The sequence below is a fragment of the Hevea brasiliensis genome, chromosome 3 (assembly GCF_030052815.1).
Source record: "Hevea brasiliensis isolate MT/VB/25A 57/8 chromosome 3, ASM3005281v1, whole genome shotgun sequence".
NCBI classification, from domain to species: Eukaryota; Viridiplantae; Streptophyta; class Magnoliopsida; order Malpighiales; family Euphorbiaceae; genus Hevea; species Hevea brasiliensis.
The window spans coordinates 23,914,554-23,941,595 of record NC_079495.1 but is presented as its reverse complement, the minus strand read 5'-3'; positions in this window follow the sequence as shown (position 1 = coordinate 23,941,595).

Here is a 27,042-nt window from a genome sequence, read left to right as displayed (position 1 = left end):
CTTTCTCCTCTTATTGCATGAGCTATTCCCCCAGTTAAAAAATTAGTTATGGGGTAAACTGAAGGGATTGGTGCTGAAGGATGAAATTCTGTATTCGGGACAGCCTAGTGATAAGAGATAGGTAATTCATTCTTTGGGAATGTTGGATTGAAGTAATTGTTGGGTTAGGGATGGGAGTTTGAAAGGTAAAGGAAGTTGAAGCTTGATCATAAAGCTTGGTCATGAAGCTTTTGGGCATGAGCATCAACTGTTGTTGTAAGTGGGGGAATTACTGGTAAATTTGGTTCCGGTGCTGGCCGGGTAGTTTCTCTGTTTTGGGACATTTCTCTCATCATCTTCATTAACTCTAAGATCTGTTCCCTTAATTCTGAAACTTGCCCCTATAGGTTCTGCACTTGTTCTTGCTCTTCCATTATATTCTTTGTTCGAGATCTTATTAAGTAAACTCTTCTTGATACAACTGGTTGTTGGATCGGATTTTCTTTGGGAGCAATATTGGTTTCCTGTAAAAAATAAGTGCATTGTCAGTTTTATTTCTACAAATAAACTTACTGTGGCCAAAGTTTTGGCTGATCAAAGGATATTGTGGCAAGCAATTACCGGAAATGTTGTCTGCCGAGGGTAGATTACATTATTCTTTATAATGGCATCATTCAATAGTCTAACCATGAATGACTGGGCGTATGCGTGATTATGATACATATTCATATGATGCATACGTCTTTTTGCATAGCCCTAATGAGGATAAATCCCATGGGAGTTACACTTCATTCATAAGTTTCAAGGTCCCAGAACACTGTTTTATTATTCGTGAAGCATGTGCTATTGCCTAGGCTCAAGAAGGCTCTTTAAAATATAATGACGCCTTTTGAGATACTCATACAATCTCACTTCTTATCTTGCAGGGTTGAATGTCTTCAAAGCATATTCAGATTCAGGCATCAATTATTGTTTCCCTTACGCTATCATCTTTTCTAACCGATCGACATTCCCTCGCAATCCTTAGTAAAGGGTGGCTTATCTGTCCTTTTCCTTTCTTTCTTTGGCACACTCTTTCAAGATATCATAGATTAATTGTGCCTAACCTTTAAGTTCATGCTTCCTCCTCTTATTTTCTTACTTGTATTCTTCCACCAATATCTCAAGATATTCCAATATTTCCTGTAATTTACCGTTTTGTATTTCTTTCTCCTTTACTGTGCTTTGGAGTGAAGCATTCTCTTTTTCCCACTGGGTTTTCCACCTTTCATATTCCATTTCTCCTACCGTCATCTCCTCTCTAAGTGTTTTTACCTCTTTTCCTAACACTTGCTCTTGATCTTCTAACCTTTTTATGCGCTCTTTCAGTTGCTAGTTCTCAGTAGTCAAATTTCGAAGAGGACTACTCGATCTGATATCAACTTCTTCCAAATAGACTTCTTGGTAAGATATACTTTCCCGGACCCTGCCAATTTGGAGATTCGATACTCCTTGTCCCTCCTGTTTCTCCATAGGGAATATTCCTCTATTGTGCTTGGCCCTTTAGGTGACCGTTCCATCAAGACCACCTTTTCCCAGGATTTACGCTAAGTTTTCAATTCGTCTTCTCTACCGAGTTCATGATAGAAATGAATTTAACGAAATCCTTCAATATTGGGAATGAATTGAGTCGAGCCGAATTGCCTCATTATCATGGTTGGGATATAACTTGTACATCCGGTTAGCCCTACCAATGGTACAAAATGATGACCTCCTGTACTGACCAAGATGGGTTGGCCCGTAGTCCACAACTTCCTCTAACAGTAATTGTGACTACTAAAATTCAGAATCTGCTCTCGCCATTGTCATTCATCCCTTTGACTTATTACTAGTCTCACTATCTTTTCGATAATGGGTTGATCAGACTACCAGGTCAAACCCTTAGTTTCTAATGGGCAAATATGACTGAGGATCCAAAGATACAGCAGTTGGATGCAACACTTAATGGTCCCGTTACCCTGTTGCCGGTAATATGTTAATGTCAATAAGGTCTTTGCGAGAATAACAGGTATTAGATTGACATTTTATTTTTCCACCACCCAAAATAATTCCGTGACGTTATTAGTTACAATTCCCAGAGGTCCGGGGAACAAGACCAGTCCATAAATCCTCAGAGCTAGAACTGATAAAGCCTTATCCCATCTCTTATCCTGAATATGCTGGTCCAAATGCTTCTTAATGCAAATCCAAGGCCACCCATGCGAGTTTCCCTTAACAGTTTCTTCACTTTAGCTTCCTCTGCTGGGTCTCCTATCATGTGTGCGAACCATTTCCATGTCTGTCTGTGATCAAGGTAGAGATAAATATGATTCTGGGCTATATAAGGGATCTCCAGCAGTGTAACACCCCTATGTTCGGTAGTGCGTTCTACTGCTCCAGTGACCAGTGTTGTCCGGACAGCTAGAATGCCTAGAACTACACTTCGATATGAGTGAGGAGACATAAAATAATAAAATAAAATAAAAGAAAATACAAGAAAAACAAAGGAAAAATAATAGCAAAGAAATGTAACCAAGTTAAGCGAGCCGAGAACCCTAGTGATGGGTGACCGCAACGGGAAGTCGCAGCGTGGACCGTTGACTAGCCCTGGACCATGAGGAATCCTAGAAAATATTTTTAAGACTTAAATAGACATCTATTAAAGTATAAATATCATTAGAAATATTAGAGAAAAATTAATTAATTAGTACAAAGAAAAGTGAGAAATCAAGAAAACGATAAAACTCGGTGTTACCGAAAAATCGGGAATGCAACCTTAACAGGGGCATTGTGGTCCTTTGACACCCCGAGTTATCTTTTGACCTAAATGTCCTTTAAAAATAAATGATGTTACACTTGGAAAATTTCATGAAAAATTAAATTAGTGGTACATAGTTTAAATAGCAAAAATTAGGAGTTAAATGTGGGAATATAAAAACTTTAGAATATTAAATGTTTAATCTAAGTTAGTGGTCCACTAACTCAATTAAGTGGCCATATAATCAACATATTTTGGGCAGATTGCTCATCTTCTTCAACATTGCAAAAACCAGTCGTGAGCCTCCATTGAAGAACCTCCATGGCCATCCATGGCCAAGCTCCATGCAACCATGATTTAGCCATATTTTTCATTAGCTTCCTTCACAAAAACTATTCTACACCACTTGGGCAGTAGATAGGCAGCAAGAAGATCAAGTTTAGTCAAGGTTTTGAAGAGTTTCCAAAGTGGTAAGTTTGTGTTTTTGGTTATTGCTTCATTAAAGTTTGTGAGGAGGTTATGGGTACTTGAATTGTGGAAAGAATTTTGGAGTTTGATGTTCTAAGGGAGATGTTTATTTTTGGCAGACATGGAAACTCCTTGAGGATAGTTTATTCTTGCTTGTAAATGGTAGATTAAAGGATTCATTAAGTGTTTATGTGTGTAGGAATTTATTTGGGTGATGTATATTAAGTATATGTAAATGTGTACTTGAATTTGGAAGCTTGGAAATTAATTGAGTGTGATGTATGAATCGGCAGCTTGATTTGGTGAATCATAAAAATTTTATTTCATGTTTAGTTTATGGAATATTAATGTTGAATTGTGGTAGTTGTTATGGCAGCTTGGGTATATGTATGATGGTGTGAGGTTGGACATGTAAATGAGCTAGGTTAGGTGATTGAATTGTTGTAATTTGAGCTTCAAAAATTCTGTACTAAATGGTGCATGTTGAGTGTGATTGTAAGCTGCCAAAATGACCAAAAATATTTTGTGAAATGTGTTTAGGTTATGGTACAAACCAGAATTGGCATGAATGTGTCATTTGCTAAGTGTTAAATGTATCATTTGATGAGTGATGGACAATGAGCAATAAGGCAATGTGTGTTTTAGCTTAGAACCTTAAGTGTGTGGCTCCAATTGGTATGAAACCAATTGGAGGTGAAGCTAGGCACAAAATGTGCCAACTTTCATGAAGGAAGCTTACCAAAATTCTGCTTGTAAGATAACTTGAAAAATGACCAAATCCGGATTAGTGCAATTAAGGCCTGAAAATTGACCATTTGGGCAGCAGTTAGTGTTTTGGCCATAACTCACTCAAAACAAGTCCAATTGACCTGAAATTTTTACCATGAATAGTTAAGACCTATATCTACAAGTCTTATGAAGACACCAAAGCTCAAAAATGACCATAGGCAAGTTAAAAAGCTTGCACAAATTCGGGTCCAAAAACTGGCCGAACCTAAAATGACCTAAAGTGACCAATTGTGATGCATTTTGACCAGCAATAGTAAAATGACCATAACTTGGTCTACATAACTCAGAATGACCTGAAATTTTGCCCTGCATGCAATAATACATAGATCTACAAGTTTGTAGTTTTGACTGAAACCTAAAAACTGAGAGAACTAGGTTGTCCGGCTAGGTCAAACTAGTATCCCGGAATCCAGCAAATTGCAAGAAAATGCAATATACATGGAAATGAATTGGGTAACATGTACCAACCCTAAAAGACTATTGAATGTGACATATTGGTAACATTAAAACCTCATTCACCTAGAATGCATCGAGGGTCGACATCTTAGGTTGACTAAGGAAATAATAGAATTCAGTGAATTAATTATCAAGCATTATCATTAGAGACAGTTTAAATGAATACTGAAACACTTCAAATTGTGTTTCTCAGTTAGCAAAGACTCAGGGAAAGGGAAGGAAACACTGAGTCAAGGCCAGGAGACAGTTATCAGAGGTTTGTGCACAATAATTATTTCTTTTGAATTTTTTCAATTGAAATAAATTATGATTATTGAAAAATAAATTATGACTATTTTTATATTATTGTTTTAAATTGTGTTTGTGCACAATAAACCTTATTGAGCCTTTTGTCATTGAAAATTTGATTTAGTGTGATTTATGGAAATTTGAAGTTAATTATGAATTGTGTTGCCATTTTGTGAATGAAATTATGACTTTGGAAATTTATTGGATTCTCACGAATCATTTGAATAAAATGTTTGGAATTGATTTTGTATTCACACTTAGCATAACAGTATCACATTATTCCTCCTCCATTTATGGGGTTGAGATCATTTATTTTCCTCCCTCTCTGGCTTGCCAGTTGAGGTTAAGATCGGATGAGTACTCATTATATAGCTAGCTTCCTCCCTCATTGATTTCGATTAGTGGGGTTGTAGATTGCTTTGTCGTAGTGTACAACACGGCATTGATCGGAAACTTTGTGTCATGGCTTAAGTTGTGTATGGATTGGCAACACTGTGTTTATTAAATTATTTGACTCAAAATTTTTCTATAGTGAGCTTTGATAATTTGTGAAATGTAATTGTGCAGCATTTAAATGGTATTATTGATTGGCAAAACTGTATTCTTCAGTTATTTGATCAAATGGTGTTATTGATTGGCAAAACTGTATTCTTCAGTTATTTGATCAAATGCTGTTATTGACTGGCGAAACTGTATTATTCAGTTATTTGATCAAATTGTGTTATTGATTGGCAAAACTGTATTATTCAGTTATTTGATCAAATGGTGTTATATGAACTTGTAAATTGTAAAATGGAATTGTGAATTATTTGATTTGTGAATTGTCAATAAAAAATTTATATATCGCATTTCAAATTGTTATTGTGCACCACTGAGTAAATTTTACTCAGCGATAGCTTTTCATTGCTGTCGCAGGTAGACAGACTGACAGGGCAGCAGACTAGACTGCTAGTACTACACTGAGAGATCATTGGGTATATTTAGTATACCATAGTTTGCATTTTATATTGTAATGTATGTTCACTGTATGTATATAGTGTTCTTGGTTTTGAGCAGTTGTAAATTAAAATTGTACATTGAAGTTGTAAAATAAATTGTAAATTATTTTGGGCTTGTAAAATTTATACTATATTTCTTTTATCTCAGCCTTTGGAAATATTGAAAAATTATTGTGGATTTGAGTTGAGAAAAATATTAAGTTGATCAAATATTGGAGTTGAGATTGAGAAATATATTTGAAGTGTTTTTTATAGGTTTTTGAAGAACTGCTTTATTCAAAATAAAAATGGCACTCTGCCAAAATTTTTACAGAAATTATTATTTCTTCAAAGGTGTTAGCTATTTCACTTCAGTTCAAAAAAATTTTTTTAACACCTATAAATAGTGCTCACCACTGTAAAAAGAAGTAAGAAAAGTTTTAAAATCCCTTGTAGTTATTTAATGGGTTATCAGTAGACGAAGTTGGTAATTCATTTGGTATACTATGGGATCATGTCATACCTTATAGAGGGGTAGGGTGTGACAAGCAGTGTTTGATATTCCTCTACTATAGGTGTCGTGTCAACATCATTGAAAAAAAAAATACCCTATAACTGGGATTCTAAGTAGATAACATGGCCTTTAGTGCCGGAGCCTGTGCTTGAACCAGTACCAGAGAGGCAATCTTTCCATATTTTTTCTCGAACTGTGTCTAGGCATGATTGGGCAATGATTTCCAACTATTTAATAAATCATCGAAACCAGCTGTTCTGATCTCAATCTTAGTAGGATCTAATGGAGGCAACAGACTGGCTTCTGCTTCTATCTCACTAATCTGTAAGGATTTCGAGTCATTGATTGATTTGAATCTTTGTTGAGCATCCCATTTCTGTTTTGAAAGCTTTTCGGTTGACTGGCTTGAATATGCCATTTTAAAGTTTTCCTTACCCTTGACAGACACCAATTTATAATACCTGCGGAGGAAATAAGTTAGCATAATAAATTCAAGTAATTTTGAATTATACTACTTGTGTGACAATATCTATACACCTATCCAAGTAGGATAGTGTTTAGATTATCCTGGCAGTATGATTCAAAATTACCCTTATGTTATGTAAGAAAAGTTTAAAAATATAAACAGAGTAAGGCAAAAGCGAGTACGTTCCTTTTATCCTAAAATAGGGTAACTGTGACACCGGGTACTTACTATCTAATTGGATGGTCCTACCCTCAAGGATGGTTTACTATAGACTCCAACTAATGTGACGGTTTAGCTCAAGGTCTAATTTTCTAAAACCACAGGTCTCCAAATTATCCCCACTGTAAACAGTAGAACCTCGTTTCACCATTATGATACTAACAGGAAAAAATCCACGGATATCACAATAAGTGAAACAAGTTCCAATATGAGCAGAAGTCTTCACGGATACTAATAGGGTAAAAATGCACGGGTACCTCTACATGACTCTCTCCTACTTCCTAAAGGGTAAGAGAGCCCAGGTATAGGGCTAAAGTATGTGAGGACATCATGTAGGTGATTAGTGTGTGAAGGGACATATTTACCTCTTCCTTATTCGAGGGAATTTAGACGAGGATTACTGTAATAAATGAAATAATCAAGACAAACAAAATGGTCAGAGAGAATAGTAATAATCAAACTATTAAAACTTCTAATTCTATAAGTTAAGCCCCCACAATTATCGATTTATAAGAGCACAGAATTACATTTGCTCTTTGGACTTCTAAACCATGGTTATTTTGGCCACGTCCCCAGTGGAGTCACCAAGCTTTCGCAAGGACTTTGTGGTTGTCGAACGATTCTCACTGAAGTGAAAAAAGTGAGGAGTCGCCATTTTAATTTAAAGGGAAATTAAATGAAACCATTGCTAAGAATAAAAACCACTTCCGAAATAGAGATTCTAGGTTCGTAGTCTGTTCACGGGCGGGGAAGGTGTTAGGCACCCCACGTTATCTCTTAATGAGGGCAACAAACTTAATAATGTACTATTAATTACTTACGATTGACAATTTAGGGGTTTTGGATTCACGATGTCGGTCTTTTTTGTTGACAGAAGGAGCGTTCAATATCTCACCATTTTGGGTTTCCCAAGGACACGGGTACATGGGATGACCCTATGGTGGATTGGTTTTTTATTTGATTTGTTACATATCTTATATAATTTTTCAGCTTTGAATTTGGGATTCTAATCTTAAAGAGATGTTATTTGAGTCCCTAAAGATTCTTAATGAATGAGGAAGATTCTTGGCTCACATGTCATGTACTTTGATATTTAAATGTTAAAATTTTGATTGAAAAGATTTCGGGAAAGGGTTCTCTCCTAATCTCTTAAAATATTCTTATTAGAATTTTGGCTAAGAAAATTTGGGTAAAGGCTCTCTCCTGATCTCTTAAAATGTTTTTGTTAGAATTTTAGCTAAGAGAATTCGGGTAAGGACTCTCTCCCGATCTTTTAAGATTTTTATCGGAACTTTGCTAAGAGAATTCGAGTAAGGACTCTCTCCCGATCTCTTAAGATGTGTATCTTAGAATTTTGCTAAGAGGATTCGGGTAAGGACTCTCTCCCAATCTCTTAAGATGTGTATATTAGAGTTTTAGCTAAGAGAATTCAGGTAAGGACTCTCTCCTGATCTCTTAAGATGTTTTTTTTTATTAGAACTTTGCTAAGAGAATTCGGGTAAGGATTCTCTCCCGATCTCTTTAGATGTGTATTTTAGAATTTTGCTAAGAGGATTCAAGTAAGGACTCTCTCCCGATCTCATAAGATGTGTATATTAGAATTTTGTTAAGAAGATTTAGGTAAGGACTCTCTCCCGATCTCTTCTAATTTGTCAAAAATGAATTAAAAGGGGTCGATCGTGAGACCAAACTCGTTTGACCCTATTAGATATGAAAACATCGCTCACATCACCTCCCGCTTTTCACATTATCCCATACTTTTATTTCTGATCTCGTGATTTATTTACTGAACTTTCCTCAGCTTATTACGGCTCCTCATTTTGAGTCTTCTAGACATCCTATTTCGGAGATGTCCCGTTCGAGCCTAATCCCGAATCCCGACCTCATTCCTATTTCCCAGAGCTAGCCTGAGCGGCTAACCTCTTAATTTGTCTACCCTATTCCTAATCATTTTTATCCTGAACGGGAATCTCCACATGTCCTTTTCCCATCCATACTCCTTACAGTACTAACAGAACGTCAATATCCTAAAATTTTACATGACATAACGTAAAAAAAATTAAAGGCAACGCAATAATAAAAGGTAAAACTCGTGCACGTCACAAAAGGTGAAATAAGTCCAACTCGATGTGAATATATTCTGAAGATTTGTTATGATAAAGAATCTGATGAAGACTATGTCATGAACATTTGAGAATGATAAGTTTAACACTTACCTGTAGAAAAGGCTGAAGCAACGAGTAAGCTAATACCGACGTCTTTGTGTATCCGGAGCCACCAAAATTGAGACAGTAAGGTGACTTTGAGGGGTTATAAATGATTGAAATGAAATCTTCTCAATAGGCAGTGATTAACTTTCCAAGGCCGTGCGAGGGTGTCAAGGGTATTGATTGCAAGCTTTACAGCTTCCGCGATAAGATCCTTCAGAAAACTTGTTTCTAAAATCTCTAGGAACCTCGAGAGTTTTTTAAAATAAAGCTACAGTAAAATTCTAGGGTTTTTCTTTGATAATCACCGCTACCTCCATATCGTTGCATGCAGGTATTTATAGGAGATTAGTACTCAAAACAAAGGGCTAGGATTCCAGTAGGAGGAGACGGAAGGCCTAGATTCAAAAGGACATAACCCAACGTCCTGGAATTAAAGAGCATCAAAATTGAGGGTTGGGATTTTGTTTGGAATTTCTATCCTTTCGCTCCTTAATCCAATGGTCAAGAGTCTTGCCTTACAAAATGGATCCAAGGGCTGGGAACAAAAAGCACCGAATCTATCATTTATTTTTTTTTATTAGAAGGCTTCAAACTATCCTTGCAATTATAATCAATGGTGTAAATCGAGAAGTACTGGGCTACTTTAACCGTTTGGAATCCAACGGCTAGGAGTGCGTCCTTACAAATGAGATGTATGGTGAAGATTGGATCATGCCTGCAATGCTTTAACTGACTCGGATCTGACGGTGGAGGGAGCTAGTTTTTATGAATTAAAGGTCATGATTAGAAGCTATTAAACTCCTTGAGTTCTTCGATCTTTATAGGTCGCCCTTCCCTTTTTTGATATTCTCATTGTGATTGACCAATCTTAGGATTATTATTCCGATCTCTATTTTCTTTTGCATCTGGCCCTTTTTACTTCCCGATCTCTTCCTGTTCTCCGACCTCCTTCTCATCCCTTCTCTGTATCGGTCAAAGCAATAAATTTTTTTATTGTCGATGAGCCGCCTCGAGTTTTGCAGGCATTAATTGTCGAAGGCCCTATATATATGTGGGAGAGAAGCCCGTCATTTTCACACTTACACTCTTTCCTTCCCTGGTGAATTTCTAATGTGCCGCTTTTTAGTTCTTAACTTTTCCGATGAAATTTATTGTCTTGACAACTGCTTTAATCTTTTTCCAATTATCTTCTTTGCCCGTCGCTTGAAAATGGATAATTTTGGTGATCACTGAATTGTTAGAGCATCGCCTGATGACAGTGAGAGAACCGGACTAATTTACCGATTAGGGTCCAAAATGACTACCACGCTGATCTCCAATCGGTTTACCGGTATGATCTGCGGACTGATCTCAGACAAGGGGACTGCTAATTTCAATCTTGATGTTGGTGACCACCTCTTGAAGTTCATTTGGCTCCTAACCATGTCGGTTGTCTCGACTACAGCTCGATTCTAGTCAATAACATCGATAATGACACTGCTCAATATCATAAAATTCATATTCACCCTATCCAAGTTGTACATTTATCTAGTATTTATTGCTAGCTTTCTGATCAAACACATCTTTTGATTCAACCACAAGACTAGGCTTTGACATAGGCCTACTAGGTGACACTTTAGGTTCAGTAGTAGTCTGAGTTAGGTAAAATATAGTGTAAGGACATTTGTAATTGCTGATCATGAGAGATCGCCCAAATGATGTAATCTGACCTTTTAGAAATGAAATGAAATCTATTATTGAAATTTGGATATGCTTGTTCTATTTTTATTATTGCATTGGTTATTATTCTGATCTCCGATGACTGTGCCCGATCTGATCCCTAGACGAATCGCCATTCTGCCGATTTGTTGGTTTGGAACCCTATTCTATCTAATGATCTTTGTTAATCGATCTTATTTGACTGACCTTTTATTACGTTTCTGGAATTTTCTTTTGATGTGTCATTGAAACGGCCTGGTCCCACTAACTAATGCGTCCTTTGGGGCTTCGTGAGCATTTAATGCTCAGGCAGGTATAAATAGGGAGGGGGTTAGCCATTTGCTCCCTTATGTCATTTTCAGACTTTCTCTTAGTGACTTCGAAACCCACCCTTGTTTTCTAGAGTTTTTTGGCGCTGATTTATACTTTGGTAAGAGCTTTAATCTTTTTCTGATCAATTTCATTTTTATTCTTTGAAAATGAGTGGTATCGACAGTCAGAGAGCTACCAGTCCTCCCTCTACTCACATCTCGTGGACATCGGATGAAGGTGAAGTGGCCAGACTAAGTGAGCGACCTAAACCTTCTACAACCACTGTCCCGATCCATGGTCGATTGACCAAGTCAAAATAAGCATTGTCTTCAAGGAAAGAGAACTTACCCATGGACGAGTTGCCATCAGTTCTCAAGGAGACCGATCTCTAGTCTATTAGCCAAGAGTACAACCTTCCGACTGACTCCTTTGAACTTATTAGATGTCATAGCGATCTTCGAGCCGATCATTTCTTTGAAGAAATCGACTTGATCATGGTATATGAGGAACAATTGAAAGTCGGGCTTTAGTTTCCCCTGAACGAATTCTATAAAGCTATTCTGAAGTTCCATCACATCTGTGTAGCCCAAGTGCATCCAAACTCCTGGCGGACTCTAGTGGCTTCCAGAGGTTTATGCTGAGCTAAAAAGCTCAAGCCCACGGCGAAGGTTTTTACCGAGTTGCATAGGCTCGCTCGATGGAAAAATGATGAGTATTGGTTTTTTCAAGCCAAGCCGACCTGTGGGCTCTACAACGATCTCCCTTCCTTGTTGAAGAACTGGAAAGATCGGTTTTTCATATTGAAGAGCAAGGACCCAAATGGCTTTGAGGGCATTCCACGTAGTTGGCAGTATTTAGTTCCTTCAGTTCCAAAGAAGATCACCCTAAATAAATATAAGGATGCCATGGTGAAGGAATTGAAGGATCAGGCAGCCACTCACAAGTACTCGTGTTTGGATGAGATTATGGCTGAACTGAAATGGTGGTTGATGCAAGTGATCGCCCATAAGGACTATGAGCTGCAACTCTCTAACCTCGGCCCTGGGATCGGTATAATCTAAATCTTCAGTCTCCTAATTTTGGTGATCTCACTAACTTTTTTTTGTGTAGGTATGGCGGGAGGCGAGAGTGCAAAGGAGAGCCGCAAGCAAAAGAGGGAGCTCACCCAGAAAAGTGCCAGAAATGAAAGTGGCTGCTGCTGCTCAGACGTTGAGGCGGGACATGGTAGAAGTACCGAGCTCTCCGTTTCGACCTCTAGAGTAGCCAGCCTCGGAGGTAGAGATCGTTCCTTTTCGACCTCAATAAGCCGAACCTCCACCTCCACCGATCTCTTCAAGTGCAGAAGAGGGGCCTTCCCAACCAGCTATAAGGACACTCTCTCAAGGTGCTCAAGTCCTTATCCATTCTTTGGAAAGGAGCCATTCAGTTCGGGGTAATCCTGATCTAGCCAAGGTCTTAGGTGCCACCATCTGTTTTCAAAAAGATCAGAATAGATTGGCCCAGGATAGCATTGACAATCTCCTAGCTTAGACGATGAGCTTGGGTTTGGAGACCATTGCGAACCAACACATAATCAGAGAAAAGGCCCATCTCTTGAGACAGGAGATTCTAAAGGCGGTCCAGGATGCAGCTTCTACCAAAGCCCAACTCTCAACTGCTCAGGACCACATCGCCCAGGTAGAAGATCGGGCAAAGTCTTATGAGGAAAGGATAGCTAAACTAGAGTAGGAACTTGAAGACGCTCGGGTTTGCCGATCTGCCGATGTCACTCGACTTACTGAAGAGATCAATGCTAAAGAAGAAGAAGCCCTGGCGAGGGAGGCTAGTGCTTATGTGAATGCTCATGGCGATCTTCTTGCCAAACTCATGAAGCGCTATCCCGAGGAAGACTTCTCCTGGATGGAGGATCTCATCCCAAGAGCTGAAGAAGACAGCGAGGAGGAGCCTGAGAGAGAGAAAGGGAATGACAGAACTAAAAATGTACCTGAAGAGCAGGTTAGGGGAGACCCTCCTGCCGAATGACTTGTATATTTTTATATTTTAAAATGAATCTAAGTCTTTTTCATGCTCAATTTTCTTGATGAGATCGAAAAACATCCAAACCAAATTGCCTAAGTACTTAATCAATTGAATACAGTTGAACATTAAACCTGAGACTGGTTATTAATCATAAAACATCAAGCCACTTCAAGAGATCGAAAAACCATTACACATGAACATGAGATCGGACGGTGCTGTGAACGAATATCGACTGAAACCTTGAAACATTTGAAGAGTGATTTGGTAAAATTGTAAAGATTTGAAAATGACTTGAGCTTATTAGGGTCGGAATCTTTATTTAGAGATCAAATAAAACCTTAGCTTTGCTGAGAAATGTTTGAACAATTCGAGTGAGATACCTTACCACAAAACTATATGCAGATTTGGAATTTTGAGGTATTTGAACATAGAGAGATCGAAAAATAATAGCATGTAAGATTGAATGGTCTAGAGATCCAATAACAATCCGAACACATTGTGTAAAGGCGAGGAGATCGAAAAGCAATCTAACTTGAACGTGAGATCGAGTTATTCTAAAGACAAGCCATTGCTGAGTTTGGAAAAGTGACATGTGATCGGGTCATCAATTGAGAACAGATAACATTAAGATGGATAAAACATAATGAAATTTCAATTTTAAAAGAACACTGCATTTGAAGGTCGACCAAAATATGGTGTCTACAGAGATCACTTCCAAAGTCTTGGAAAGCTAAGACTATTATTATTCAAGACACTAAGGGCTTCAATAGATTCATCTATGATGAGCTTATTGGATCTCTCATTGCAAATGAGATGATGTTCAAAAGGGATAACCTTGAAGGTGAAAAAAGAAAAAGAAAGACATTGCACTAAACTCTAAAAATGCTAAAGAGAAAAAAAAGGCAATAGCTCTCAAAGTTTATTTGAGTGATGAGTCAAATGTCTCAAGTGATGATGATCATATGGCTATGCTTGCAAGGAATATCAAAAGAGCATTTAGGAAAAAAGGAAGAAAATATAAAAATTTCTTGAAGAAATGTTCTCCCAAGCCTACTAACACTAAGGAGTCAAATAAAAGTCAAGAGCTTGAATGAGAAAGTCAAGAAAGCTTTAGCTACCACTTGGAGTGATAGTGATGATACATCAAATGGAGATTTGAGTGATAAAGAAGTTGAAGATGCTAACTATTGCTTGATGTCTCTTGATGATAAAGTTGAATGCTCATCTAAGGATGACAATGACAATGACGTAAATACTCTTGATGCACCTTATGTTGAGGAGCTTGAACTTGCATTCGCTAAGGTTTATGATGAGTATAAATATATAAACAAAAATGTGCGTCCATGAAACTAGAAATTACATCCTTGAGATCCAAAAATATATCAATGGGCAATGTTTATAAAGAAAATGAATTTTACAAAGGTCATATGATTTTGTATGATGAGCTAAAATTGGAATTAAAAAACTCAAAAGAAGTTTGTGATAAGCTCATTGAAAAGAAAAAAAATTTCTTAAAACAAAAATTAAGTCTTTGACAAATGACTTGGCAAAATTCATAAAGGAAAATGCACTCTTGATATGATTCTTGGATCAAAAAGGCTTTCCAATGAGAAACCTAGATTAGGCTATGATGGTTTCATGTATCATAAAAAATATCAAAATTATTTTGTTAAAGCATCCTCATCCTCTTTACCAAATGTCACATGTTTTATTGCAATCAAATAGGACATATAATTAGTTCTTGTGCAATTAAGAAGGGTTTCCTTAAGATGAAGAAAGTTTAGGTGCCAAAGGGAACCTTGCCTAAAGATGCTAACTCCCAAGGACCCAAAGTAGCTTGGGTACCTAAAACTAATTAAATGATTCAATTTTGCTTAAAAAGAGAAGCAAGAAAGTGAGTAATGGTATGTGGACAGTGGTTGTTCAAGACATATAACTAGAGATAAGGAATACTTTTCAAAGCTTATAAAGGTTGATAATGGGCATGTGAGATTCGGAGATAAAGGAAAAGCAAGAATCATTAGGAATGGCAAGATTGGAACCACACCATATATTGAAGATGTAGCTCTTGTTGATGGATTGAAGTACAATTTGTTGAGTGCAAGTCAACTTTGTGATAAAGGCTATGAGGTATCTTTTACTCCTATTTATTGTAAAATTAGTAATAGTGACATCATATTCATTGAACCTAGAGTAAATAAAGTTTAAATGCTAGATTTGAAAAATCTTAAAGATAATAATAGCAATTGTCTTGCGTCTCTTGATGTTAAAAATTACTTGTGGCATAAAAGCTTAGTTCATGCAAACATGCATAAAATCTCTAAAGTTTCAAGAAAAGAGCTTTTTAGAGGTCTTCCTAAGATAGATCTTGAAAAAGGAATTTCCATGTAGAGCGTGTGCACTTGGAAAGCATACTAGAACATCATTCAAACCCAAAAATGTTGTTCAACATCTAGACCATTAGAATTACTTTATATGGACTTTTTCAACTCGTGACTTTTACTAGTCTTGGTGGGAAGTCTTATGCTTTTATTATTATTAATGACTATTCAAGATATACTTAGACATTCTTCCTTGCTCACAAATACGATACTTTTGATGTGTTTACATCTTTTTGCAAGAATGTTCAAAACGAAAAAAGTTTTGGTATAACATCTTTAAGTAGTGATCATGGAAAATAATTTGAAAATCAATTCTTTGAAAATTTTTGTGTTGAACATGGAATTTTTCATAATTTTTTTGCCCCTAGAACTCCACAACAAAATGGAGTTGTAGAGGAAAAATAGGACTATGCAAGAAATGGCTAGAACCGTGTTAAATGAACTTTTTTGCCAAAATACTTTTGGGCTAAAATTGTATGTAACACCCCTATATTCGGTAGTGCGTACTATTGTTCCGGTGACTAGTGTTGTCCGGACAGCTAGGATGCCTAGAACTACACTTTAATATGAGTGAGGAGACATAAAATAATGAAATACAAGAAAAGAAAATACAAGAAAAACAAAGAAAAAATAATAGTAAAGTAATGTAATCAAGTTAAGCGAGCCGAGAACCCTAGCGATGGGTGACCGCACCGGGAAGTCACGGCGTGGACTGTTGACTAACCCTGGACCACGGGGAACCCTGGAAAATATTTTTAGGACTCAAATAAATATTTATTGAAGTATAAATATCATTAGAAATATCAAAGAAAAATTAAATAATTAGTACAAAGAAAAGTGAGAAATCGAAAAACGGACAAAACCCGGTGTTACCGAAAAATCGGGTATGCAACCCGAACAGGGGTATTGTGGTCATTTGACACCCCGAGTTGTCTTTTGACCTAAATGTCCATTAAAAATAAATAATATTACACTTGAAAAATATAATGAAAAATTAAATTAGGGGTACCTAATGTAAATAGCAAAAATAATATTCAAATTGAGTAATTAACACATTTAACATATAATATTAATTAAATAAAGTTTAGTGGAGAGTTAGTGGGAATTATCTACACCTAAGTGGATAGCCACATCATTCAGCAACTTCATCTTCTTCATTCCTCTCTTCTAGCCGAATTGGAATCCCTCCCAAAACCTCCATTGCCATCCATGTGTGGAGCTTCATCCACTCAAGATCAAGCCACAATTTCTTCAAGTCTCCTTCATTAAAGTTTGAGTACACACCTTGGGCAGTATTTTGGGAGCAAAAAGGGAGAGATTTGAAGAGGTTTGACAAGCTCCACTTAAGGTATATGTCCATTTCCTTCATCCTTGCTTCATCAAAGTTTGTGTGGGTGTTATGGGTAGCTGAATTGTGGAAGGAATTTTGGAGTTTAATGTTCTAAGGGAGATGTGTACTTTTGGCAGCCATGGAAACACCTTGAAGACAGTTTATTTTTGCTTGTAAATGGTGAATTAAAGGATTGATTAAATGTATATATGTGTAGGAAATTATTGGGTGATGTATACTTAGGATATATGAATGTGTATTGAAATTTGAATGCTTGGAAATTATGGAAATGTAATGCATGAAATGGCAGCCTGGTTTGGTGAACCATAAGGATGTTATTTCAGGTTTGGATTATGGAATATTAATGTTAAATTGTGTTGGTTGTTATGGCAGTTTGGGTATGTGTGTGATGGTGTGAAGTTGGACATGTAAAAGTGTTATGGTTAGGTGATTGAATTGTTGTAAATTTGGTTTGAAAAATTCTGCACTTTATGGTGAATGTTAAATGTAATTGTAAGCTGCCAAAATGACCTATAATATGTTGTGAATTATGTTTAGGTTATGGTATAACCAGAATGGGCTTGAATGTTGAGTTTGGTAAGTGTTAGGAGTGATCCTTGATGTGTATGAAAGAAATGCAATAAAGCAGTTTGCGTTTTAGGCCTATAACTTTAAGTGTGTGGCTCCAATTGGTATGAGACCAATTGGAGGTGAAACTAGGCACAAAATGTGCCAACTTTCATGAAGAAAGCTTGCCAAAATTCTGCTTGCAAGGTAGCTTGAAAAATGACCAAATCCGGATTAAGTACAAATAAGGCCTGAAAATTGACCATTTGGGCAGCAGTTAGTCTTTAGGCCATAACTCACTCAAAACAGGTCCAATTGACCTGAAATTTTGACCATGAATAGTTAAGACCCATATCTACAAGTCTTATGAAGACACAAATGCCCAGAAATGACCATAAGCAAGTCAAACAGCTTGCACAAGTTCGGGTCCAAAAACTGGCCGAACCAAAATTGACCTAAAATGACCTAAAGTGACCAATTTTGATGCACTTTGACCAGTAATAGTAAAATGACCATAACTTGGTCTACATAACTCAGAATGACCTGAAATTTTGCCCCGCGTTCCATAAGACATAGATCTACAAGTTTGTAGTTTTGACCAAAACCCGAAAACCAAGGGAACTAGGTCGTCCGGCTAGGTCAAACTAGTATCTCGGAATCCAGCAAATTGCAAAAAAATGCAATATATATGGAACTGAAATTGGTAACATATACCAACCCTAAAAGACTATCAAATGTGACATATTAGTAACACTAAAACCTAATTTACCTAAAATACATTGAGGGTCGATATATTAGGTTGATTAAGCAAATAATAGCATTCAGTGAATTACTTATCAAGCATTATCGTTAGAGACAGTTTAAATGAATACTGAAACACTTCAAATTGTGTTTCTCAGTTAGCAAAGACTCAGGAAAAGGGAAGGAAACACTGAGTCAAGACCAGGAGACGGTTATCAGTGGTTTGTGCATAACAGCTATTTCTTTTGAATTATTTTCAATTGAAATAAATTATGACTATTTGTATATTATTGTTTTAAATTGTGAAACTGTGAAAAATTGTTTGAATGATATTTGATGGATACTTATTGATTGAAAAGCACTGTAAATGGTTTGAAACCACAGCTATCATGCACATTGATTGTATTCCTCGCTAGCTTGTCTAGTGGGATGAATTGAATTCCCTCTCTGGCTGAAGTGTTGAGGTGTGTGCCTGTTGAGGACGAATTGGATGAGTACTCATAATTTTGCTAGCTAGCTATGTTATTCCTCATTAGTCATTGACTTTTGGGACGAATTGAATACCTCATTAGCCATCGGCTTTTGGGATGAATTGAACTTTGAAACATGATTTCAAGCTGTGTGTGATTTATTGATACGTATTGTAAGATTGTGAAATGGAGTTTAAATTCTTATTGACATTCACTGTCTTTTGAATTTAACTATGTTTTGATTTCTGAGATTTATTGTGATATTGTGTTAAATTCCTTATGACATTATTGTCTTGAATTTAACTATGGTTTTAAGTATCCACTATTTATTTAACTTATGAATTGTGATTTAAAGTTGTATTTGGTTAATGTTGTGCACCACTGAGACATTGTCTCAGCGATAGCTTTTTATTGCTGTCGCAGGTAGACAGACAGACAGGGCAGCAGACTAGGCTGCTAGTACATCCAGCGAGAGATTATTGGGTATAATGAGTATACCACATTTTGCATTTTGTACTATAATGTATGACCACTGTATATACATAGTGTTCTTGGTTTTGAGCAGTTGTAAATTAAAATTGTACATTGAAGTTATAAAGTAAATTATGAGTTATTTTGACTTGTAAAATTTGTAATATATTTTCTTTTATCTCATCCTTTGAAAATACTGAAAAATTGTTGTGGATTTGAGTTGAGAAAAATGTTGTGTTGAGAAATTGTTGGAGTTGAGATTGGGAAATATATTTGAAGTGCTTTTTACAGGTTTTCTAAAGAACTGTTTTATCCAAAATACAAATGGCACTCTGCCAAAATTTTTACAGAAATTACTAATAGTCTAAATGTGTTAGTTCTGTCACTTTAGTTCAAAAAGGTTTTTAACACCTGTAAATAGTGCTCACCACTGTAAAAGAAGTAAGAAAAGTTTTTAAAATCCCTTGTAGTGTATTTAATGGGTTATCAGTAGACGGAGTTGGTAATTCATTAGGTATACTATGGGATCATGTTATGCCTTACAGAGGAGTAGGGTGTGACATTGTAACACTTCATGGTATATTTTAAATAGAGTTTCATTGAGAACAATTTTGAAAAAGACTCCTTACGAATTATGGAAAGGCAAGAAGCCAAATATTACTTATTTTAGAGCATTTAGATGTAAATGTTATATCTTGAATAGCAAGAAAGATAACCTTAAGAAATTTAATGTAAATCCATTAAGGGAATTTTTCTTGGGTACTCAACTAATAGTAAAGCATGTAGGTTGTTTAATAGGAGAACTCTTATTGTAAAAGTATCCATACATGTTTTATTTGATGAGGCTAACTCTTCCATAGGAAGAAAAGATTCTTGTGATGTTGATGATGAGCAAATTGTTAGAAATGAGAACAAAAATCCAATTAAAGATTTTGAGCCATGTGACAAACAAACAAATGAGGTTCAAGGACAATCCAACAACTTTTTTGATGGAAACAATGTTGAAAATCAAGATGAAATGCTAAACTTAGAGGAGTTGAAAGTAAACGATCCCCAATAAGGTGATTTGCCTCAAGAGTGGAGATATCATAGAAATCATCCTAAAGAAGACATCATTGATATTTCATCTCAAAGGATGATGACTAGAGCTCAATTGAGAAGATACTTTGGTAATGTAGCTTTTGTCTTTCAACTTGAACCTAAATGTTTTGAAAAAAGCTTAAAATGATAAAGTTGGATTCTTGCTATGCAAGAAGAGCTTAATCAATTTGAGAGAAACAAGGTTTGAAAGTTAGTTCCTAAACCTAAGAATCATTAAATTATTAGAACTAAAAGGGTGTTTAGAAATAAAATAGATGAAAATTGCCATGTAGTAAAAAATAAAGCTAGACTAGTAGCTCAAGGATACAGCTAAGAGGAAGGTATTGATTTTGATGAAACCTTTATTTCGGTTGCTAGAATTGAAGCTAGTAGAATATTATGTGCTTTTGCTTGTCATAAAAATTTTATGCATTATCAAATGGATGTCAAAAGTGCTTTTCTAAATTGCTATATAGATGAGGAAATGTATATGGCACAAAGTCCATGTTTTGAAAACCATGAACATCCAAATCATGTTTACAAGCTTACTAAAATCTTGTATGGTTTAAAACAAGCTCTTAGAGTACGGTATGAAAGGCTTAGTAAATTTCTTTTACAAAATGATTTTAGAAAAGGCAAGGTGGTCACAACAGTTTTTATAAAAGGCATGGTCATGATATGTTTATTATGCAAATTTATGTATATGACATAATCTTTAGTGTTACTAATGATTTCCTTTGCAAGAAATTTTCTAAGATTATGCAGAATGAGTTTGAAATGAGCATGATAAGGGAGCTCACTTTCTTTCTTAGACTCCAAATAAAGAAACTAAAAAATGGCATGTTCATCAATCAATCAAAAAACATCAAGGATATCTTGAAGAAATTCAAAATGGAAGATATGAAAAGTATTGGTACTATTATGAGCTTAATAATCAAGTTCGAAAAAGATGAGAAAGGTAAAGATGTACATGCAAAATTATATAGAGGTATGATCTATTCACTCTTATACTTGACTGCATCTAGGCCAAACATGCATTTTAGTTTTTTGCTTATGTGCAAGGTTTTAATCATGTCTAAAAGAATCTCATCTTAGTGTTGTCAAAAGAATTTTCAAATATCTCATTGGCACACACTCAATAATCTTATGGTATCCCAAAAATGAGTCTTTTAAGCTTATTGGATATAGTAATTCTGACTTTGCTAGTAGTAGATTGGATAGAAAGAGTACTTTTAGAACTTGTCAATTTTTTATTCATGCATTTATTTCTTGGCACAATAAGAAGCAAATTTCAGTTGCATTATCTATAGCTAAAGTTGAGTATATAACTGCTGGAAGTTATGTTGCCCAAATCCTATGGATGAAGCAACAACTTGAGGATTTTGATTTGAAGTATGATCACATTCCCATAAGGTGTGATAATACTAGTGCTATAAAGTTACCTAAAAATCCTGTCTAACACTCACAGTCAAAGAACATTGAGTAAGACATCATTTTATAAGGGACCAGGTGCAAAATAGTGATATTAAAATTGAATTTATTCCCTCCGAACACTAGTTTACTGATATTTTCACAAAACCACTCAACAAGGAAACATTTTGTAGGATAAGAAGGGAAATTGGCATGAGTGAGGCTTTTGCTTTATTTGTGTTGCATATGTACTTATCTATGTGTTAGAATATAAAAACTAAGATCTATGCACTTATACATGCAAATATATATATATATATATATATATATATATATATATATATATATATATAAACACTCAAAGTCAAAGAACATTGAGTAAGACATCATTTTATAAGGGACCAGGTGCAAAATAGTGATATTAAAATTGAATTTATTCCCTCCGAACACTAGTTTACTGATATTTTCACAAAACCACTCAATAAGGAAACATTTTGTAGGATAAGAAGGGAAATTGGCATGAGTGAGGCTTTTGCTTTATTTGTGTTGCATATGTACTTATCTATGTGTTAGAATATAACAACTAAGATCTATGCACTTATACATGCAAATATATATATATATATATATATATATATAAACACTCAAAGTCAAACAACATTGAGTAAGACATCATTTTATAAGGGACCAGGTGCAAAATAGTGATATTAAAATTGAATTTATTCCCTCCGAACACTAGTTTACTGATATTTTCACAAAACCACTCAACAAGGAAACATTTTGTAGGATGAGAAGGGAAATTGGCATGAGTGAGGCTTTTGCTTTATTTGTGTTGCATATGTACTTATCTATGTGTTAGAATATAAAAACTAAGATCTATGCACTTATACATGCAAATATATATATATATATATATATATATATATATATATATATATATATATATATATATATATATATATATATATATATATATATATAACTTCTCTTGTATCACATAATCGCATATATAATCATATCATAATAGATGAACTATATACGTAGAGTTCACAATCTAAATGTACCTTTTCAGCAGTGATCCTCCTAGAACATAGAGAGAAGGAATGAAAAGTCCACTTCCACTTCCACACCCACTTTCACGTAAAAGCAAAAAACTCTGTATAATCATTTTTGCTTTCTTACCCATTATGTGCTAAATTGAATAGCCTTATAATCACACAGATCTTTCAACTTTCCATTTTTGGTTATGGAAAGAATCACTTAATACCACAATCAAATGACTTTATAATTATTGTAACCTATACAATAATGATAATTGATACTGATATTATACCATATCAGTAATCATTTGAATTTTCAGCAACCAATAAGTATTAAGCCAATGGATTAATAGGCTTATATTTTAAGTCTATCATTAGACTTGTAAATATGGGCTTAGACATATCATGGGTGGACTTTATTCTATATCTCCCACTCACACATAATAGAACCAGCTTTCACTCTTCCAATCACTACTGTATTCATACTAAACAAATAGATCATGTGGCCAGTGCATACTTTCAAGAGCTCAGTGCTATACATCTATTAGTATAATATAGTGTCTCAATTTTATTGAGTTTAGAGTAGATTTAATATGCAGTACCCTAGATCATTTATCACACTGATGTCTCTATTGATCTCAGATGAATATTCTAAGTTCGTAATTATGTTCTTAAACATAATTGGCCAATCAACGAACACTGACTAATGTGATAATTTGAAATGATCTTCCTTTTCTCCTGATTCTTTCAATCCAATTCAACTCACTTTTCTAGAAATGCCCTGTTAGACGGAATCTTACATAGTCCTTTGGCAACACTCTAAGATAGCGATCACTGAACTATCAAGAAACTGATAGGAGTTGTGAGGGTACTTATTAACAAAGATTACTTTTAATCTTTAAGGTCTCACACAATGACAAGTAGAGATCATAACTTACATTTCCTTTATTGGTCACTAGCACATGTGGTATAAATCACATGCTACAATATTTTCTCCTTTCCCATTGAGCATATGTCAAAAATATCAAACAAATCATAGACCAAACACTCTCAATGCTTAACTTTAAGTTCCCTTGTTCTACTTTTAATTTTATTGGAACTTAAATCTGGAATCTTTAAACAGATAACATGACTCAATCATGTATAGTCAATGCAATTTATTACAATGACACTTTTCATCATTTTTTGAGTTGACATTCTTTATTATAAGTTTGAGCTCTTTAACATTATCACTCAAATAATGTAACTTATAACTTTCTCATCTCTATATGCCACTTAGCTAATAGAGGTGATTGCTTGTAAGAGAAGGCTAATCCTTTTATCTGTTCGATATATTCTACTTTTAATTTATGTACTTAACATATACATGTAGGTGTATATTTCCACAACGAATGTAATAAGGAATCAAATAACATTAACTATAATAATGTCATAGAAGTGAATATCTTTTGGGAAACTCTTAATAAAAGTAAGCACATTAAATTTTGCACAAACCCATTGACTTTACATGCCTATTAAAAAATTCTTTAGGAATAGGCTTGGTAAATGGATTTGTTACAATTTCTTATGTAGAAATGTACTTAATATTCACTTCCTTCTATGTGACCATGTCTCTAACAAAATTATATTTTATATCTATATGTTTGGCTTTTCCATGATACTTAGGATCTTTAGTATAGGCTATTGCTGCTTGATTATAACAGCATACTATCACAGTTTCTACAATAGTTCCAAACACACCCAAGTGAATGAGAAATCATTTTAACCAAATAGCTTCTTGTACAATAGCAAAAAATGCTATAAACTTTGCTTCCATAGTAAACAGAGCTATACAAGATTGCTTTTTACTACTCCATGATATAGCACAATCATTAAGTAAGAAAGAAAATCCTGAGGTAGATTTCCTCTCAGCTAAATTTCCTCCCCAATCAGTATCGGTATAGCCTCTCAGTTGCAAACTTTTCCCTCGATAACATAGTGAGTAATCAATTGTACCCTTGAGATACCTTAATATCCTCTTCACTACTTTTCATTACGCTTGTCCTAGGTTAGACTAATATCTACTCACCATACCCACCCCATAGCAAATATCTAGCCTTGTACACATCATTGCATACATAAAACTTCTAATCGCACTGGCATAAAGAACATTCTTCATTTTGTCAATTTTTTGTGGAGTCTTAGGACATAACCTACGGCTCAAAACTTTACCTTTTGAAATGGGAGTATCTATTGGAATGCAATCTTGCATATGAAATTGCTTAAGAATTTTCATGATGTATGATTCTTGAGTAAGAGATAGTAACCTCTTAGAGCAATCCCTTGAAATCTTTACTCCAAGGATATATGTAGCCTCACCCATGTCTTTCATCTCAAAATTAGATGACAACCATGTTGTAATAAAATTAAGATATTCCTTATCATTTTTGGCTATTAGTATGTTATCTACATATAGTGATAAGATTATAAATTTGTCCTTAAGTCTTTTGGTATATGCACAATGATCTTCATCAATCATAGTGAAACCATATGACATAATTGCCTTATGAAATCTGATATACCACTGCCTTGAAGATTGTTTTAGACCATCAAATTGACCTTAAGAGTCGGCACACTTTACACTTTTGGTCTTCTTTTATAAAACCTATAGACTATTGCATATAGATTTTCTCTTCTAATTCTCCATTAAGAAAAGCAATTTTTACATCCATTTGATGTAATTCAAGGTCTAATTTTCCCACAATAGCTAAAATTAATCTTATCAAGGTAAAACATATAACAGGTTAAAAAGTTTCCTCATTGTCTATCCCTTCCTGTTGTGTATGCCCCTTATGTAACACCCTCACTGTAACAATTCTGCATATTCTACTGTTCCTGTGACCGGTGACGGTCCGGACAGCTAGAACGTCCGGAAAAATATTTAAACTAAAGTCAGGAACCATAATTAACTCAAATATTAATAAGAAAAATTTAAGAAAAATTTTTGAAATAAAATACAATCAAGTTAAACGAGCCGGTGCCCAAGCGATGGGTAACCAGAGTGAAGTTGCGGTTCTCGCAACGAGGAGCCCTAGACCCGAGAAAAAATTCATAAAATAACTTTTGGGACTCCAGAGAAGGGTCATTGAGGTTCTTATGGCATTAGAATGCCAAGAAAATATTTAGAAAAATTTTTCAATCGGTACAGACAATTTTGACCCGTTAAGCCAAACGGAGGGCATTTTGGTCATTTCGCCTTCAGAGACGATTTTTGGCCGACTTGTCCGGTTAAGTAAATAATTAATATGACATAAAATATGAAGAAACATTGCCAAAAATTAAATTGAAAATAAGTAGAAAAGAAAAGAAAAGAAAAATGTAAAAAATGGGACTTTTGACATCACATGATGTCACTCACTTACTCCCAACCAATCACAAGTTAACAAGCTTTCTTAAACCACTTAAAACATACAAAATGGACCAAAAAATTCTGGTCATCTTCTTCTTCTTCTTCCTCAAAACGTGAAGCTCTCCTCCCTCACTCCTCCATTAACAAACTTTCTAAAGCTTCAAATTTCCATGCTTCCTCACCCTAAAACCCCTAAGTCCCTTCACTAAAAACTTGTCTCTACCTCTTGGGAAGTGTTTGGCAGCCTAGAAAAGGAAAGAAAGTGAAGATTAAAGTTGGAAAATTCTGCCCTACAAGAGGTTAGTGCCTAATTCCACTTATATCTCTATTATTCCATGTTAATGACTTAAAATAAGTATGAATTTGTGAACCAAATGAATAAAAGTTAAGTGTATGTAGCCCATAACTTTCGGCTGCCCTAAGGAAGGAACAAAGGTGGAGTGTTTTTTATGGTTTTAATGGACTTAGAATGAATTAGAGATTATGTTTAAGGTGTATATACACATAAATAATGAATGGAAGTGCTTAATTAGGTGTATGTGTGAATCATAAGGGCAAACTAGGGTTTTGAGAAGTGAAAAATTGACTTGGCTTAGGAAATTGTTAGAGAACATCTTAATGGTCAATTAGTGACCATTTTAGGTATGTTGACCATGAATTGGACTGAAAAATAGTATAGCCAAGTGAATGTGTAGGCTGCCTTGTTAGTGCAGCAGAGTGACTGAAAATTCAGTCCACTTGGACTGCCATAACTTGGGCTGTGTTAGTCCAATTGGTGTTTGGCCAATTGGACATGACACTAGGCTTATAATGGCACATTTTTACTGAAGAAACCATGCCCAAAAGACCAAAGCAAGAGGACCAAAACTTGGCCCCAATCTGGATACCCTGCAAACAGCCCCTGCAGAAATGACCAAATGAACAGTAACTGTTCATTTGGCCATAACTCACTGTAGATATGGTCAATTGACCTGAAATTTTTACAGCAACAAG